The sequence below is a fragment of the Macaca nemestrina genome, chromosome 5 (assembly GCF_043159975.1).
Source record: "Macaca nemestrina isolate mMacNem1 chromosome 5, mMacNem.hap1, whole genome shotgun sequence".
NCBI classification, from domain to species: domain Eukaryota; kingdom Metazoa; phylum Chordata; class Mammalia; order Primates; family Cercopithecidae; genus Macaca; species Macaca nemestrina.
The window spans coordinates 168,533,337-168,548,203 of NC_092129.1; the positions used below are offsets into that span (position 1 = coordinate 168,533,337).

Here is a 14,867-nt window from a genome sequence, read left to right on the forward strand (position 1 = left end):
TCAAAAAGAGCTCAGAGGTTATTGTTGTAGCTGATGGAGTCTGGGCAGGGAGTGGGTTATCCCCGAGGGTTTCAATCAGGGTAGAAGGATCAGATTTGCATTTTAAAGCAAGTTTTCTGGAATCATATAGGAGATAGGTTAGAGAAGAGCAGGTCTAGATTAAAAGAGATCAGTTGGGAAACTATTAGATTTGAATTAAGGCATTGCTAGAATGGAGAGAAAGACACAGATTCAAGAAACTGAGTAGAATAAAAAATCACTATATTGTTCCTTTTTATTGCTGAATTAATACTTCATTGTATGAATAGACCCCATTTTGTTTATCCACTCACCAGCTGATGGACATTTGGATTGTTTCCAGGTTTTGCCTGTTTTGAATAATGCTGCCATCAACTTTCTTATGCAAGTCTTTGTGTTGACATACATTTTTATTTATCTTGGGTATATAGTTAAGACTAGAATATATGGATTATATGACAACTTTGTGTTTAACTTTTTGAGAAACTGCTGAACTGTTTTCTAGAATGGCTGTACCATTTTACGTTCCTGTCAGCAGTGTGTGAGGGCTGCGGTTTCTCCTCATCCCTGACAACACTAGTTAGCTCTTATGTTTAGGTCTATGATCCATTTTCAGTTAAGCCTTGTGTTCGTGTGAGTTGAAAGTCCACCTTCATTTTTTTACACATCGATGTTGAGTTGTCTCAGAACCATTTTTTGGCAGACCTTGGGGCTCAAGGCTGCACAGGCCCCAAGTCTCCCTCACAAGCCTCAGAACTATTTTTTGAAAAGAGCTTCCTTTCCCCATTGAATTGCTTTGGCACCTTTGTGGGAAACCAGTGACCATAATGTAAGAATTTTTTTCTGAACTCTCCACTCTGTTCCTTATTGCCAATGCCACACTGCCTTGACTACTGTAGCTTCGTAGTAAGATGTGAAATTGGGAAGTCTAAGTCCTCCAACCTAGTTCTTTTTAAAATTGGTTTGACTATTTAAGGTCCTTTGTCTTTCCATATAAATTTTAGGATCATTTTGACAATTCTAACAAAGAACAGAGCCTTCTGAGACTTTAATAGGGATGGTTGTGTTGCATGTATAGATCAATTTGGGGAAAGTTGTCATCTTAATGATAGTGAGTCTTTCAATCCATGAACATGGAATGTATCCCTATTTATTTAAGTCATCTTCAGTTTTTCTAAGCAGTTTTGTTGTTTTCAGTATGTAAATCTTAAATTTATTCCTTAATATCTCATTCTTATTGAGTGAATTTCATCAGGAGCATGTTAAATTTCCAGTATCTGTAAGACGTTATAGGTGGAAGTGTCCAGTGGGCAGTTGAACCTCAGGAGAAATATCTGAGCTAGATTTGAAAGTAGCCAGCATGTAGGTGGGAATGGAAGCCCGGGATTTGAATGACGTTGCCCACAAACAACAGGGCAGAATGAAAAAAAGATGACAATGCATAGAAATCTAGGAAGCACCAACATTCACCAGACAGGCACGAGAAGAGAGCTAGTTGCCGATAGGGGAGGCCAAGAGGCAAAGAGGAGAATGTGATAAGGAGAACATTTCAAGGAGATGTCAAGAAGCAGTGTCGTATTGTTGTGGAGAAGGCAAACTGAAATATAGCCTGAGAAGCTAATGGGTGATCTTAATGAGGACACTTTCAGCAGCATGGTTTTGTGTATATGGGGGCTGGGGGTGGAAACCAGATGGCAGAGGATTGGAATGAGTGGACTGTTCTGCCTTGTTCACCATTGTGACTCCGGTGCTTGGCACTTTGGTGCTTATTAAATATTTAAATGAATGAGGAAGTAGAGACAATGCTTTCAAAAGCTAAGGCTAAAGGAAGGAAAGAAGAGTAGTTAGAGGAGAGAGTTAGGTTGAAGGAAGGATTTCTTTTTTTTTAATTTTGGGAGGAAGTTGAGTATATTTCTGTGAAAAAGGAACAGAAGCTGTAGAGAGGGAGAGGTTGAAGATACAGTGAGAGTGGCTGATTGATGGAGCTGTGATTCAGAGGGGACCAGCAGGAGTGGGATTTAGACCATACTATTTTCAAAAAGGAAAAGATTGTGGAGAAGTGTTTGTAACTATTAGAATTGATGATTTAAGATACTTATTAAAAATATACAGCACATTCCAAGCCCCTGGTTAGTGTTGCTGAATTTGAAAAAACCTTTAGGCTAATGCTACATTTAAAATGAGGTGGGGGAAAATTATAGATGCCTTGTGTGTTATGAAATGAACTATATTTTTAGTTTTTATGTTACTACTTTCAAACAGCAAGATTTCATCTCTCTTTTGCTGTGTTACTAAAGCATCTTTGTACCTAGATGATAAATTCATATGGATTTAGTATATTTTCAGCCTTCCCTCCCCTCCATTTTGAGCTGCATTTGGTATGGTCCCAGACCGGTGCATACATCCTTGCACACTAGAGCCCCTGAGAGCTTGCATTTTGCTTTTATAGAGGCAGTAGATTCCAATGTATGTCTGCTTCAGCCATCAGGAAAAAACTAACAGGCTTACTACAGTTTCTTTGGAAAAACCTGCTTCTGGCTTCAGCCTCACTTCCTTTGTTCTACATCCCAGAAGATGCACGTGAGGGCAGCTGCCTGGTAACTGGAGGCTTCACTTGACCAGCACTGAGCTTCTGTTCACTCATTCAGGTCTCACATCCATGTCATCTCCAGGACTCACCGAAAATAGTCAGAGGGATCCCTGTAGGTGGAACTTTATTTTCTTTTTCCTTTGCTGCTTTCCTTTGAAATGTTTACTTCCATGCTTGGATACATTGCTGTATTTGCATGGTATGCAGATGATATATTATTAAAAAGCAGAAATTAAATTCCAACTTGACTTGAACCTACAAGCAGTGCATTTTTATGAGAGTATTATTAGTTTCTTTCTATTACCAACAAGTAATACTTACTAAATTAATACCTAAAATAAGTTTAAAATGTTGCATGGAAATGTAGGACTTTTTTTTTTATATAATATGTGTCTTCTCGTGCATCAGGTGAAATTCATCAAACTGACATTTTTTATGAAGCAATCTTTGTATTAAAAGATAAATATAAAATACCAGGAAAATAATGCTAGCTATTTGAATAATAAGTCCGGTGCAGCTCCATAAAACTAATTCAGCATCCCTTGCTGCTAGTATGTTCATTTTCCAAGAGGCAGTTAATAGAGTTAAATATGTGAGCCATATCCAAAGATAGTATAAAGTTAAAATTCATTCTATGGTACTATATGGGTTCATTTAAAATGGCTGATTTTCAATATGAATTTTGAAAAATGTCATAATGCTTCATATAGTTTGAATATATATATATGTATATATATTCTTTTCATAATTTTATAGAACTTCAGTGTATTCCTTATCTGTTAGCCAGAGGCTGTGGTTTTAATGACATCTCTGTGCGGTATTTATATATATATTAATATATTTACAAAAATGTTGAAGTTGTGGAACTCACTGCAAAAAATACCTGAAAAAATAACTGTACATTTTTGTTGAGTAATTTATTGTACTATCCATGGGGGTGGTAACTAAGGAATAATTTTTAATAGTTACTGCATTTTTAAAAACTCCCTGTTATTTCTTTAAGTTGATATACGTTATGGCATGTTATATAGATCATGCCTTGTCAGGTGGAAGCCACTTCTCTTTAAATGAAAAAAAAAAAAAAAAGAAAGAAGTACATGTTATCTCTCATCTATCTATCAAAGTTATTCTCTTTTTAATATTACAAATTTGAATAAGATATATCAAACTTAAATTAAGAGAAAAGTTCCTTCTTTGTGTCCCTCTCTCACGCCTGTATATGTATAACATAGCAAAACCCTGCAAGCTTAGACAGACATAGTAACAGAAGTAAAATAATAGCTCAGGAGTTAATTACAAAATTGGAGCATTAATGGAATCAGATTCTAACTAGAGGTTTTACCACATTCTTATTCATGATTAAGTGTTCAGGAAAAAACATCAGTGAGAACTGTGGCATTTATTTTTAAAGTATTTACTTACAGGGAATGTATAATAAATGACATATTTTCTCTCAGTCATTATCTTAAATAATGGTTCTAAGAGTAAAGATCTGCATATAGGTATAATCTGATATTCAATTTTAATATTTTAGATTATTCATCTAAGAAATTACTCCTTGAAAATCTTGATTTGTTGGTAAATACTCGCAAGATTTTTGAGGTGTCTGCTCATCTTTTTCTCATATATCAATATGTGTAAGTGTATATTCGTTTTTTTAAAAGCTGGTTTATATTTATGTAACAGTGTTTAAATAAAGTTAGTATCTATGTCCTGTAATACCAAAATATTTATATCTTGTCTGTTAATTTTGGCTCTAAGACAGTTTGTTTTTAAGACGTAGCTGATTCTTTATTCTAATACCCTGTCTTAAGTTGTCATACTGGGCATGACCTGAAATTCTCTAAGACGGTGTTCTATATTGAAGGGGAATTGGCACTTTAACAGCTTGTTTAGGTATTAAACTACATAAAAATAGAGCATCGAGATTAGGGTTGTGATGCTTAAATGTTACCTTTCTGGGATTTCTTGTAATGATTATATACCACCATTGTGTGATCAATAATTATAGCAATAGAGTGTTTTAGAAGTGAATCAGGACAATGTTTTGTTGTCTATCATAAATGTTTGGTATCATGAATAAATACAGTTATTCTGTTTCATTACCTTTTTGCTGGAACATGGTATAACTTGACAGCAAAAATTACACCTTTCAGAAAACTAAATTTTAAAACCACAAAAAGAAATCTTTGAAAATTTTAGCTGTCAGCCTTAACAAGAGACTTTGTCTGTTGAATTCATATGGAGCTTCATGATTTTGTCTTAACTTTTTAGAGGTGTGTGCTGGAAAATAACCTGTAGGATCTTGTAGCTCTGCTGATTAAACTGTTGAAGGCAACTGTGATGGAGCTTGTACTTTTCTCAGAAGATTGGTAGTTGCCTAATGGTTTTTATAAACTTCTAGAGCAGGGGAGAAGTCAAGTGGCCACCTGAGCTGAGAAACTCTCACTCCTACTTAAATATTCATCTGGCTTTCCCTGTAAAGGTATGCCCATAGCATAAATATAAGTATATGGGTAGGAGCAGTGACTCACACCTGTGATCCAAGCACTTTGGAAGGCCGAGGCAGGAGGATCACTTGAGGCCAGGAGTTTGAGACCAGTCCAGGGTAACATAGTGAGACCCCCTACTCTACAAAAAAATTTAAAAATTAGCCAGGCATGGTGACATGCACCTGTAACCCTACCTACTTGAGAGGCTGAAATGGAAGGATCACTTGAGGCTCAGGAGTTTGAGGCTGCAGTGAGCTGTGATGGCACCACTGCATTCCAGCCTGGGCAACAGAGCCAGACCCTGTCTCTAAAATAAAATAAAATGAATAAGCATTTGAAATTTGGCTAATTTGTTTTTATTTAAGAAAGTAAATGGTGTTTACCCTAAGATAGGGGAAATAACTAAAGAAGCATTGGAATAATATTGAACTATTTAATATCCTTTTGTATTCTTAAGAATCATTTAAAGTATTTGTATAAAAGGGTAGCATAGGATACTTATTAATATGCTATTCACTTTCAAGTCTCTAATTCTGGTTTTGAAAACCTATGAAATAAATACTGCAGTAGATAAAATGGAATTGAACAGTCAGAAACTTACTACATGAAGATGACTCATCAGTTCTAATTATGTTTCTTTTTAACTGAAAATGAAAGTATATGTAATAAGAATTACCATAGTAATTGCAATGATGTTATCAAAAAATAAATAACCACTGGGATTTTTTCTTTCATTTAGTAAAATTAATGTGGCACAGAATATCAGTCATACCATTATAGGTATATAAAGGTATATAAGTATAATTCTGCTTATTTCTATTAAAACTCTAATGAATTAATGAAAAGAAACTACTTATTAAGCATGTGCATGTGTTACTTCTGTACTTTGCATTTCATAGTTAGTACCACAGTATCTCAAATAGTATCAAAACAAACCTTGTGAGATGAGAAAATTGAAACTTAAGTCACCCAGCTAGTAAGCATTTCAGCAGGGATTTAAACCCAGGAACGTCTGCCCTCAAAACCTGTGTTTTTCTCACTTCACCACAGGCATTCCTGGGAAGTGCTAAAACGTAAACAATAGAATTTAGACAAGTTTTCACTTTCCATAGTGTTCAGTGTTCTTTATGTATTGCATTTATATCCAGTCCCTTTCCCCTATTCTCTTTCTATACCACAAACTTTGAGTAGCTAAGTAGCATATAGAGATTTCATCTTTAACTGTATTTGAACTGCTTCCTGGTCTTGCTGTGTAGTGCTCCTTTAATACAGGGCTAGTCTAAGAATAAAAACCCAGTGTTTAAAAAAAAGATGCTGATTTATGCTGCAGAACCCTGGAAAGATTCCTCTGAATTTGGAGTGTGGGTTGAAGCTCAGGACAGGATTAGAAGAAAGACTAGTAAGGCCTCTAGTTCCCCTCTCCACACTGTGTCCCCCTTGGACAGGAAATATTTCACCATTCTTAAAGTCAAGTCTTCGCTATTGCAGATGCTGATTTCTGAGTAACAATTTTAAAAGAATTCCTGCCTGGAATTCACACCTGTAATCCCAACACTTTGTGGGGCCAAGGCAGGTGGATCACCTGAGGTCAGGAGTTCAAGAACAGCCTGGCCAACATGGTGAAACCCCGTCTCTACTAAAAATACAAAAATTAGACGTGGTGTGCTCCTGTAGTCCTAGTTACTCTGGAGGCTGAGACAGGAGAATTGCTTGAATCTGGAAGGCAGAGGTTGCAGTGAGCCAAGATCTCACCACTGCACTCCAGCGTGGGTGACAGAGTGAGACTCCATCTCAAAAAACAAAACAAAACAAAACAAAAAACAGTCGGGCTCGGTGGCTCACACCTGTAATCCCAGCGCTTTGAGAGGCTGAGACGGGTGGATCATGAGGTCAGTAGTTCGAGACCAGCCTGACCAAGATGGTGAAACCCTGTCTCTACTAAAAATACAGAAATTAGCCAAGCTTGGTGGCAGGTGCCTAATCCCAGCTACTCGAGAGGCTGAGACGGGAGAATTGTTTGGACCTGGGTGGCAGAGGTTGCAGAGAGCCAAGATGGTGCCACTGCCCTCCAGCCTAGGCTACAGAGTGAGACTCGATCTAAAAAAAAAAAACCAGAAAAAGAATTTTTGGCCGTCTCCCCTTTTCTGCTTCTTTCTAGCCATTGTATCTTAGAAAAACTTTTGAAGTCCTGTCGTCTAACACCTCGTCCCATGCAGAGTCCCTTTATGAGCAGTCCTGAAGGTGTTTATCTGGTGTGTTGACAGTTCACACTCTCTACCAGCCTTCTAAGGCTTCAGAGCTGTAGTTCCTTGACCTTTTCTTTTTGTGGTAGCTGATTATAAATGCTTTATTGTCCTGGTCATTCTTGTCTAGACCCTTGCTAGTTTTCCAAAACCCCATATAAAAATGGTGTTTGTACCTGCATAGTCTTCTAGAAATGGTGACTGTGACCATAGCTTTTTAGTCACCTTTTCTGCCGGTCAGCTCATGTTTAACCACAATGCCTAGATCTTTTTAACATGAAAGTGCCCCTAGTCTTTATTTTAAAAATAATTGTAAAAGCAGTGCATCCCCATTGAAGACAGGAAAATTTAAAAAGCTGCTGGGGAAAAAAATTGAATCACTAGTCTGCAATAGCCTCAAGCATTTTGAGGTTTATATACACACACACATATATGGGCATATCATCCAAAATTGGAGTAGCATACAAACAATTTTGTTTCCTGTTTTTTCCCCTTATGAAGTGAGCATTGCCTCATGTCATTAACATACTGTTTTCCTGTTGTTGGAAATCTAGGTAGTTGCCAGTTTTGTGCCAAGCATAACTTGTGCTGTAATAAGCATCTCTATACGTACAAAGATAGGGCCACAAATTTTTACAGCCTAAGGGTATTACATTTTTTAAGGCTCTTGGTGTGTATTCATCATTAGCTTTTTAGAAGGGTTGTGCCAGTTTATACTTTCATTAGCAATGTCTATGACTTTATCTATTTCATGGACCCTCACCTGAGTATTTTTTTCTTGTCTTTTCTAATATGATAGCAAAAATCAAATTTGATTATTGTTTAAAGTGTGGCGGGAGGTAAAATGTGATTTATCAGCTTTTAATTGTTGTTTTCAACTGCTTTTGCTTCTGGCTGCTTTCAGTTGCAGTTTTAGTGTACTTGTAGATTTGAATGAAGGGGTTACATGTTAAGGGCTTCAAATTGTCATATTTATTGCAGATATTTATCTTCAACTAACTATTTGCCTTTTAATTTTGCATGGTTATTACACATAGAAGTTTAGTATTTTTATTCAAAATAATTGTTTTGCTTTTATTATTTTAATGGACACATAATTGTACATATTTGTGTGGTACAGTGTAATGTTTTGATACATATATATAATGTGTAATGATTAAATCAGGATAATTAGCATATCTATCTCCTCAGATATTTCTTTGCATTGAGAACATTCCAAATTCACTCTTTTTTCTTCCTTTTTTTTTTTTTTGAGAGGGAGTCTCACTCTGTCGCCCAGGCTGGAGTAGTGCAGTGGCATGATCTCGGCTCACCGCCGCCTCCGCCTCCTAGGTTCAAGCAATTCTCCTGCCTCAGCCTCCCAAGTAGCTGGGATTACAGGCGCCTGCCACCACGCCCGGCTAATTTTTGTATTTTTAGTAGAGACGGGGTTTCACCATGTTGGTCAGGCTGGTCTCAAACTCCTAACCTCAGGTGATCTGCCCACCTTGGCCTCCTAAAGTGCTGGGATTACAGGCATCAGCCACCGCACCCAGCCAAAATCCACTTTTATAGCTATTTGAAAATATACAATAAATTGTTATAATCACCCTGCAGTGCTATAGAACACAGGAACTTATTCTTCCTTTCTGTAATTTTGTATTTGTTAACCAACATCTGGCTAACTCTCCATTCCCAGCCTCTGGTAACCACTATTCTACTCTACTTCTATGCAGTCAAGTTTTTTAGCTTCCATATATGAGTGAGAATATGCAATACTTGTCTTTCTGTGCCGAGCTTGTTTCACTTAATGTTTTACAGGCTCATCCATGTTGCTGAAAATGATAGGATTTCGTTCTTTCTTATGGCTGAATAATATTCCATTGTGTATACATACCACATTTTCTTTATTCATTCATCTGTCGATAGACGTTTAGTTGATTCCATGTCTTGGCTTTTGTAAACAGTGCTGCAATAAACATGAGAGTGCAAGTATCTCATCAAAATACTGATTTTCTTTTCTTTGGGTAAATATCCAGTAGTGGGATTGCTGAATCATGTGGTAGTTCTGTTTTTAGTTTTTTGGGGGAAACTCCATACTGTTTTCCATAACGACTGAGCTAATTTACAGTCCGACCAACGGTGTCTAAGAGTTTCCCTTTCTCCACATCCTCACCAACACTTATCCTCTGTCTTTTTGATAATAGTCATTCTGACTGGTAGGAGATGATATCTCACTGTGGTTTTCATTTGCATTTCCCTGATGATTAGTGATTTTGAGCATTTTTTTCATATACCTTTTGGGCATCAAATGAATATTTTTAAATGATATCTTCCATTGCTTTTCTGCATGGAAGATTCTCTCCCAATCCTAAGAAATAAATATTAGCTTGTTATTTCTTCCAGTTTTTATTCTAGTTTACTTATCACTTCACTTAATCTAGAATTTATTTTGATTTATGGCATGAAATGACCACTCAATATTTTGCCATATAAGTAATTAATTTTTCTAGTACCATGCAATAATTCCTTACTTTTCTCTCCCTCTGTTGCTGGAAAAAATGTAATTGGTTAAATTCTGTCCTGCCTGCATGGTGTATGCTCCTGAGCAGCTGAGAGTAGCTAGAAGAAAACATACATCCTTTCTTGAGTTCTCACTTCAGATGTTGTCCACAATTCACTAGAAAGCCTGGAGCCAGGCTGGCAATCCTGGTACATTCTCCTCTGCACACTAGGAGAATGCTCTTTTCTTGAACTGTGATGTCCCCTCCCTGGTCCCATTCCTAATTGCTTTCCTCTGATTTCAGTGAGGAACTGCAAGCAGTCAGAAGAGAAGGGCTCTGTGCTCCTCGCACTAACGCCCCCTCCTCCCAGTGTCGGCTTGTTCTGGCTTCCTCCCTGACACTGTGGGGACAGTCCCTGCTTCCATAGCAAGGCCCTCAGTATAGGCGCCGGATTCCTTCTTTCTCTCCTGCCTAAGTGCTTTGCTCTGGCAGCGTTGCCCTCTCTCTCCTGCACCATCAGGCTCATTTCTCTGCAGAATCGTCTAGCAGTTATTCGTACTGTCCACATACTTCACTATTCTTTTCCTTAATCCCTTTTGTCTGTAAAAGTAAACACGTAACTAATAAAACTGACATTATCACCCAAATTATCTTGTCTACAATATCTCAGAAAACTACACTTTCAGGACTAAGTCCAAGCTCTTTACCTTCCCACCGGAGATGTTGAAGTGCCTCTGGGTTTAATGCTTGGGCCTTTTCTCTCCTGCATTCTCATTCAGTTCCAAGACTTTAAATACCACCCAATGCTATTGGCTCCAATCCTGGCCTCACCCCTAAATTCTAGACTGGTTTATTCAACTGTCCGCTCAAGAGTCCTATGATGGTGCTCACAGGCATCTTAAACTCAACCTGTCAAAATCTGCAGTCTTGAGTCTCATCCTCCCTGCTTGTTGGCTCTTCTGTCTTCTCCGTTTCATTAGGTGATAGCACTGTTCATCCCCAGGCTTAGGCTGTAAGAGATATCAACAAAAATGCTGCTTGAGTCCGCTCTTGCCTTACACATCCAGTTCATCTGTAAATCCAGCCAGCGCTGCCCACAAACTGCCTCTCACCATTTCTTCCTGTCTCCCCTACTACTGCCTACCCCGGCACTGTTGTTTCTCCTCTGGGCTGCCATGAGGGCCTCCTCCCTGGGCTTCCTGCCTCTGCACTCATCCTCCAGAGACAGCATCACCTTCTTGTGCCAAACTCTCTGTGGCCTCCCATCACATGTGGAATACCGCCGAGTCCTGGCTTGCGAGGCCCTGCAGGACCCAGCCCTTTGCTCCCTCTCTGGCCTTGGCTCCTCTGCTGCAACCCTCAGCCATCTTACTCCCTCCAGCAGGCCCATAGGCCCCACAGGCCTCCAGCTTTTCCACCTCCTGTCCTGCTCTTCCTGTAGGTCATGGCCTGGCTCATTCCCTTTTGCTGCTTTCTCAAGGCTCTCCACATTTTACGTTGTATATCATTCTCTCTCTTTACCTGGGTTTATTTTATTTGTGACCTGGATCCTCTTTGTTGTCTAAAATGTAAACCTAACATACATTTATCTGGCTTTGCTCTATCTGTTGGGCCTAGAATAGTGATTGGCACAGCACCCAATAAGTGTCTGTGTGGATGGAGTTCTATAACAGAGTTGTATCTCTTTGCTTTCTTCCAGTGGCTCTCCATTTCTTACAGCGGTGTCGCCTAAACATCAGTCATTTGAGCCTCACTTTCACAACCTTTTTTTTTTTTTTTTTTTTCAAAGACAGAGTCGTGCTCTGTCGTTTAGGCTGGAATGCAGTGGTGCGATCTCGGCTCACTGCAACTTCCATCTCCTGGGTTCAAGCTATTCTTGTGCCTCAGCCTCCTGAGTAGCTGGAATTACAGGCACACACCTCCATGCCTAGCTAATTTTTAGTACAGACGGGGATTTTGCCACTTTGGCCAGGCTGATCTCGAACTTCTGGCCTTAAGTGATCTGCCCACCTCGGCCTCCCAAAGTGCTGGGATTACAGGCGTGAGCCACCACTACCAGCCGAAAATACATTTATTATTATAAATGGAAAACCAATATCATTTGACATGAGTAGAAATTAATTGCAACCATAAGCCTGGCACGGCAGCTCTTGCCTGTAATCCCAGCACTTTGGCGGATCACCTGAGCTCAGGAGTTCAAGACCAGCCTGGCCAACATGGCAAAACCCCATCTTTACTAAGAAATACAAAAATTAGTTGGACGTGGCGGTACATGCCTGTAATCCCAGCTACTCGGGAGTCTGAGGCAGGAGAATCGCTTTAACCCGGAAGATGGAGGTTGCAGTGAGCCGAGATTGTCCCACTGTACTCCAGCCTGGGCAACAGAGCAAGACTCTGTCTCAAAAAAAAAAAAAAAAGGAAAAAGAAGTTAATAGCAACCATAAACACATAAAACTGCCCTTGCCCACCTAGATTGTCTTGCCTATAATATCTTAAAAACTATGCTCCAGGATTAAGTCTAAGCTCTTTACCATAGTAGACAGAAGTCGTCCCGAGGGCCATGCTTGTGTCTCCTGCTCCTCTGTGTCTCACGGCTCGTGGGCCAGCGGCACGTAGCACATCTTGCATCAGCTTTTGTGCACGCCGACCCGTCTTCATGGAGTCCATTTCTTTACCCTCTTCCCCTCACAGGGCATTTCCTGTTTGCCTCTGAAACTGTCCCATCGCTCCCTCTTCTGGGAGGTCCTCTTAAAAGCTCGTGAGGCGCACCTCCCACATCTAGTCATCATACTAAGTTGTGGTTATCTGCACAGTGTTTTTTCCCCTTCCTTAGTATAATTTGCTGAGTATATCTCGGACCAGACAGTATTTTGAAAAGTGTTTTTCTCATAAAACTCAAAGAGAAAACATACGTCACACTGAAAGCTGTTTTGGCCACCAGGTCCCACAGCTCTGGTAGCTACTTCTTTTCCAGGGGTCACTTTTTAGCAGTGACATTTTCACTGCAACTCTTGCTAATTCCATTAATTTGTCCCTTTGTGAGACAAAATGTCAGTTACGACTGGAAATGTTACCATAAAATTAAAGAGAAGTTGTTCTGTGGTCTCTTGCCCATAGCAAGTGATTTTGGAAAATGTTGGCAACATGGTAGGGGATGAGTGGGGTATTTGGTTTTCTTTTTTACTTTTTAGTTTCTCTCATATTCAGTCTGTTCCCAAATTGTCTTGTTTCAGCATTAATAATTACCTTCAGAGGATTTTGTCTTGTATTACACCCTAAATAACGCATTTGTTTTGTTTACTCAGACTTGTAGTAAGTAGGTTTATATTATATTACTGTATACCTTTTTTCCTTCAAATTTAACACTGCAATAGCCCAAATAAGTTAAAAAAAAAAAAAAAAAAAAAAAAGGTTTTCTTGAAAGTCACACGCAGCTTTGCTTTCATGTAGTGGATTTGGTTTGTGTAGAAGGAACAGATTGAAAACATCACTGGTTTCTGTAGTAGGACAGTTTGGGCTAGTATGGCAGTATCATGTGCTCTGTATTCAGAGAACATGTAGCAGGAAATTATGTTTATGTTTGTGAAATAAATCTGTTTTCAACTCTCTGTTCAGAAAAAATTAGTACTGATAACTTTGTGGTGGAAAGCATTCGACCGTACTCAGAAACCTGTCACTCTTGTTTTAGGGTTGGATTGAAGAATATTGGGAAAGCTGGGACACCGTTTTAATTGAGAGAAATATTAGAGGGTCTTACCGCCAGCTAATAAGTAGGTTTTTTTCATGTCCAAGTACTTCCAGAGAAACTCTTCCTTTGAATGGTTAGACACTTCACTATCCTCCTCTTCCTCCCCCACAAACGTTTTTTGAGCATTTGAGCAGAACAGCTTGCTGAGGGCAATGCTCTGTGTGCTGAGGGATGTTTATTTCTGTGCACACTGGAGAGCGTGACAATAGATTCACTTTGAATAATTTTTGGTGAAAACAATATGCTCAGTGTGAACTGAAATAAATGAATGCAAGGCATCTAAAATTATATGGATGGTACTGTAAGTGTTTACCTCTAGATGCCAGAACCTTGACAGCTCCCTTGTGTGATAGTGTGCCCTTCCCTGCTTAGCCTCACTTACTCTTCTCTGTCTAGGACAGCCTCCTTTCCCCCAGGCAACTCCTGTATGTACTGAAATCTGGTGATCCCTCTAGGAGAGACTTGTGTTTACTGTTCTTGCTGTCTACTGTGCCCCGTGCTAAGGATGTGAGATGAGTAAGGATACCTCCACCAGTGTTTGTGTCCTTAGCAGCTTTGTACCACTTTTCACACAGCAGGCCCTCAGTCAGTGCTTGTGGAAACCATCCATTTATGGAGCCTCTGCATTTTCTTTTCTTTTTTTTTTTTTTTTTTTTGCGGGGACAGAGTCTCGCCCTGTGACCAGGCTGGAGTGCAGTGGCGCGATCTTGGCTCACTGCAAGCTCCACCTCCTGGGTTCACGCCATTCTCCTGCCTCAGCCCCCCCGAGTAGCTGGGACTACAGGCGCCCGCCACCACGCCCGGCTAATTTTTTGTATTTTTAGTAGAGATGGGGTTTCACCGTGTTAGCCAGGATGGTCTCGATCTCTTGACCTCGTGATCTGCCTGGCCTCGCGCTCTCAAAGTGCTGGGATTACAGGCATGAGCCACCGCGCCCGGCAAGCCTCTGCATTTTCTCCTTGGAACTCTTTGCTTTTTTTGGTGATGCAGAGAATCCACATGGGGTTCTGGTTTGTGTATGTGTTCTGATTCTGAAGATGTAAGCATCTCCCAAGACATGGTCTGTTTGTACCTGTGAAATACTTAACCATCTGGATTTACTGTCTTTTAACAAAGGAGAGTCTGGGTGCAGTGGCTCATGCCTGTAATCCCAACACTTTGGGAGGCAGAGGCAAGTGGATCATGAGGTCAGGAGTTGAAGACCAGCCTGGCCAACATGGTGAAACCCTGTCTCTACTAAAAATGCAGCAATTAGCCAGGCGTGACGGGCACCTGTAATCCCAGCTGCTCCGG

The 14,867-nt window shown here is 39.7% G+C and overlaps 1 protein-coding gene and 1 long non-coding RNA gene across 8 annotated transcripts in view; one reads left to right on the top strand and one right to left on the bottom strand.

Moving 5' to 3' along the window:
- The window catches only part of LOC105482471 (uncharacterized), a 38,416-nt gene extending 23,872 nt beyond the window's left edge, over nucleotides 1-14,544 (bottom strand). For 2 of the 4 annotated variants that reach the window (XR_987643.3, XR_987644.3), the window contains exons 1-4: nucleotides 14,416-14,544; nucleotides 10,736-10,836; nucleotides 9,220-9,291; nucleotides 2,698-2,863 (exon numbers count right to left, since the gene is read on the bottom strand). This is a non-coding gene — a long non-coding RNA (uncharacterized lncRNA). Of the gene's footprint in view, nucleotides 1-2,697; nucleotides 2,864-5,701; nucleotides 5,745-9,219; nucleotides 9,292-10,735; nucleotides 10,837-12,357; nucleotides 12,529-14,415 lie in introns of those variants that run through there. The other 2 variants (XR_011624016.1, XR_011624017.1) reach the window with 2 other exon arrangements.
- Nucleotides 1-14,867, top strand: part of LOC105482473 (dystrobrevin binding protein 1) — a 150,790-nt gene that overhangs the window by 82,260 nt on the left and 53,663 nt on the right. The window lies entirely within an intron of this gene.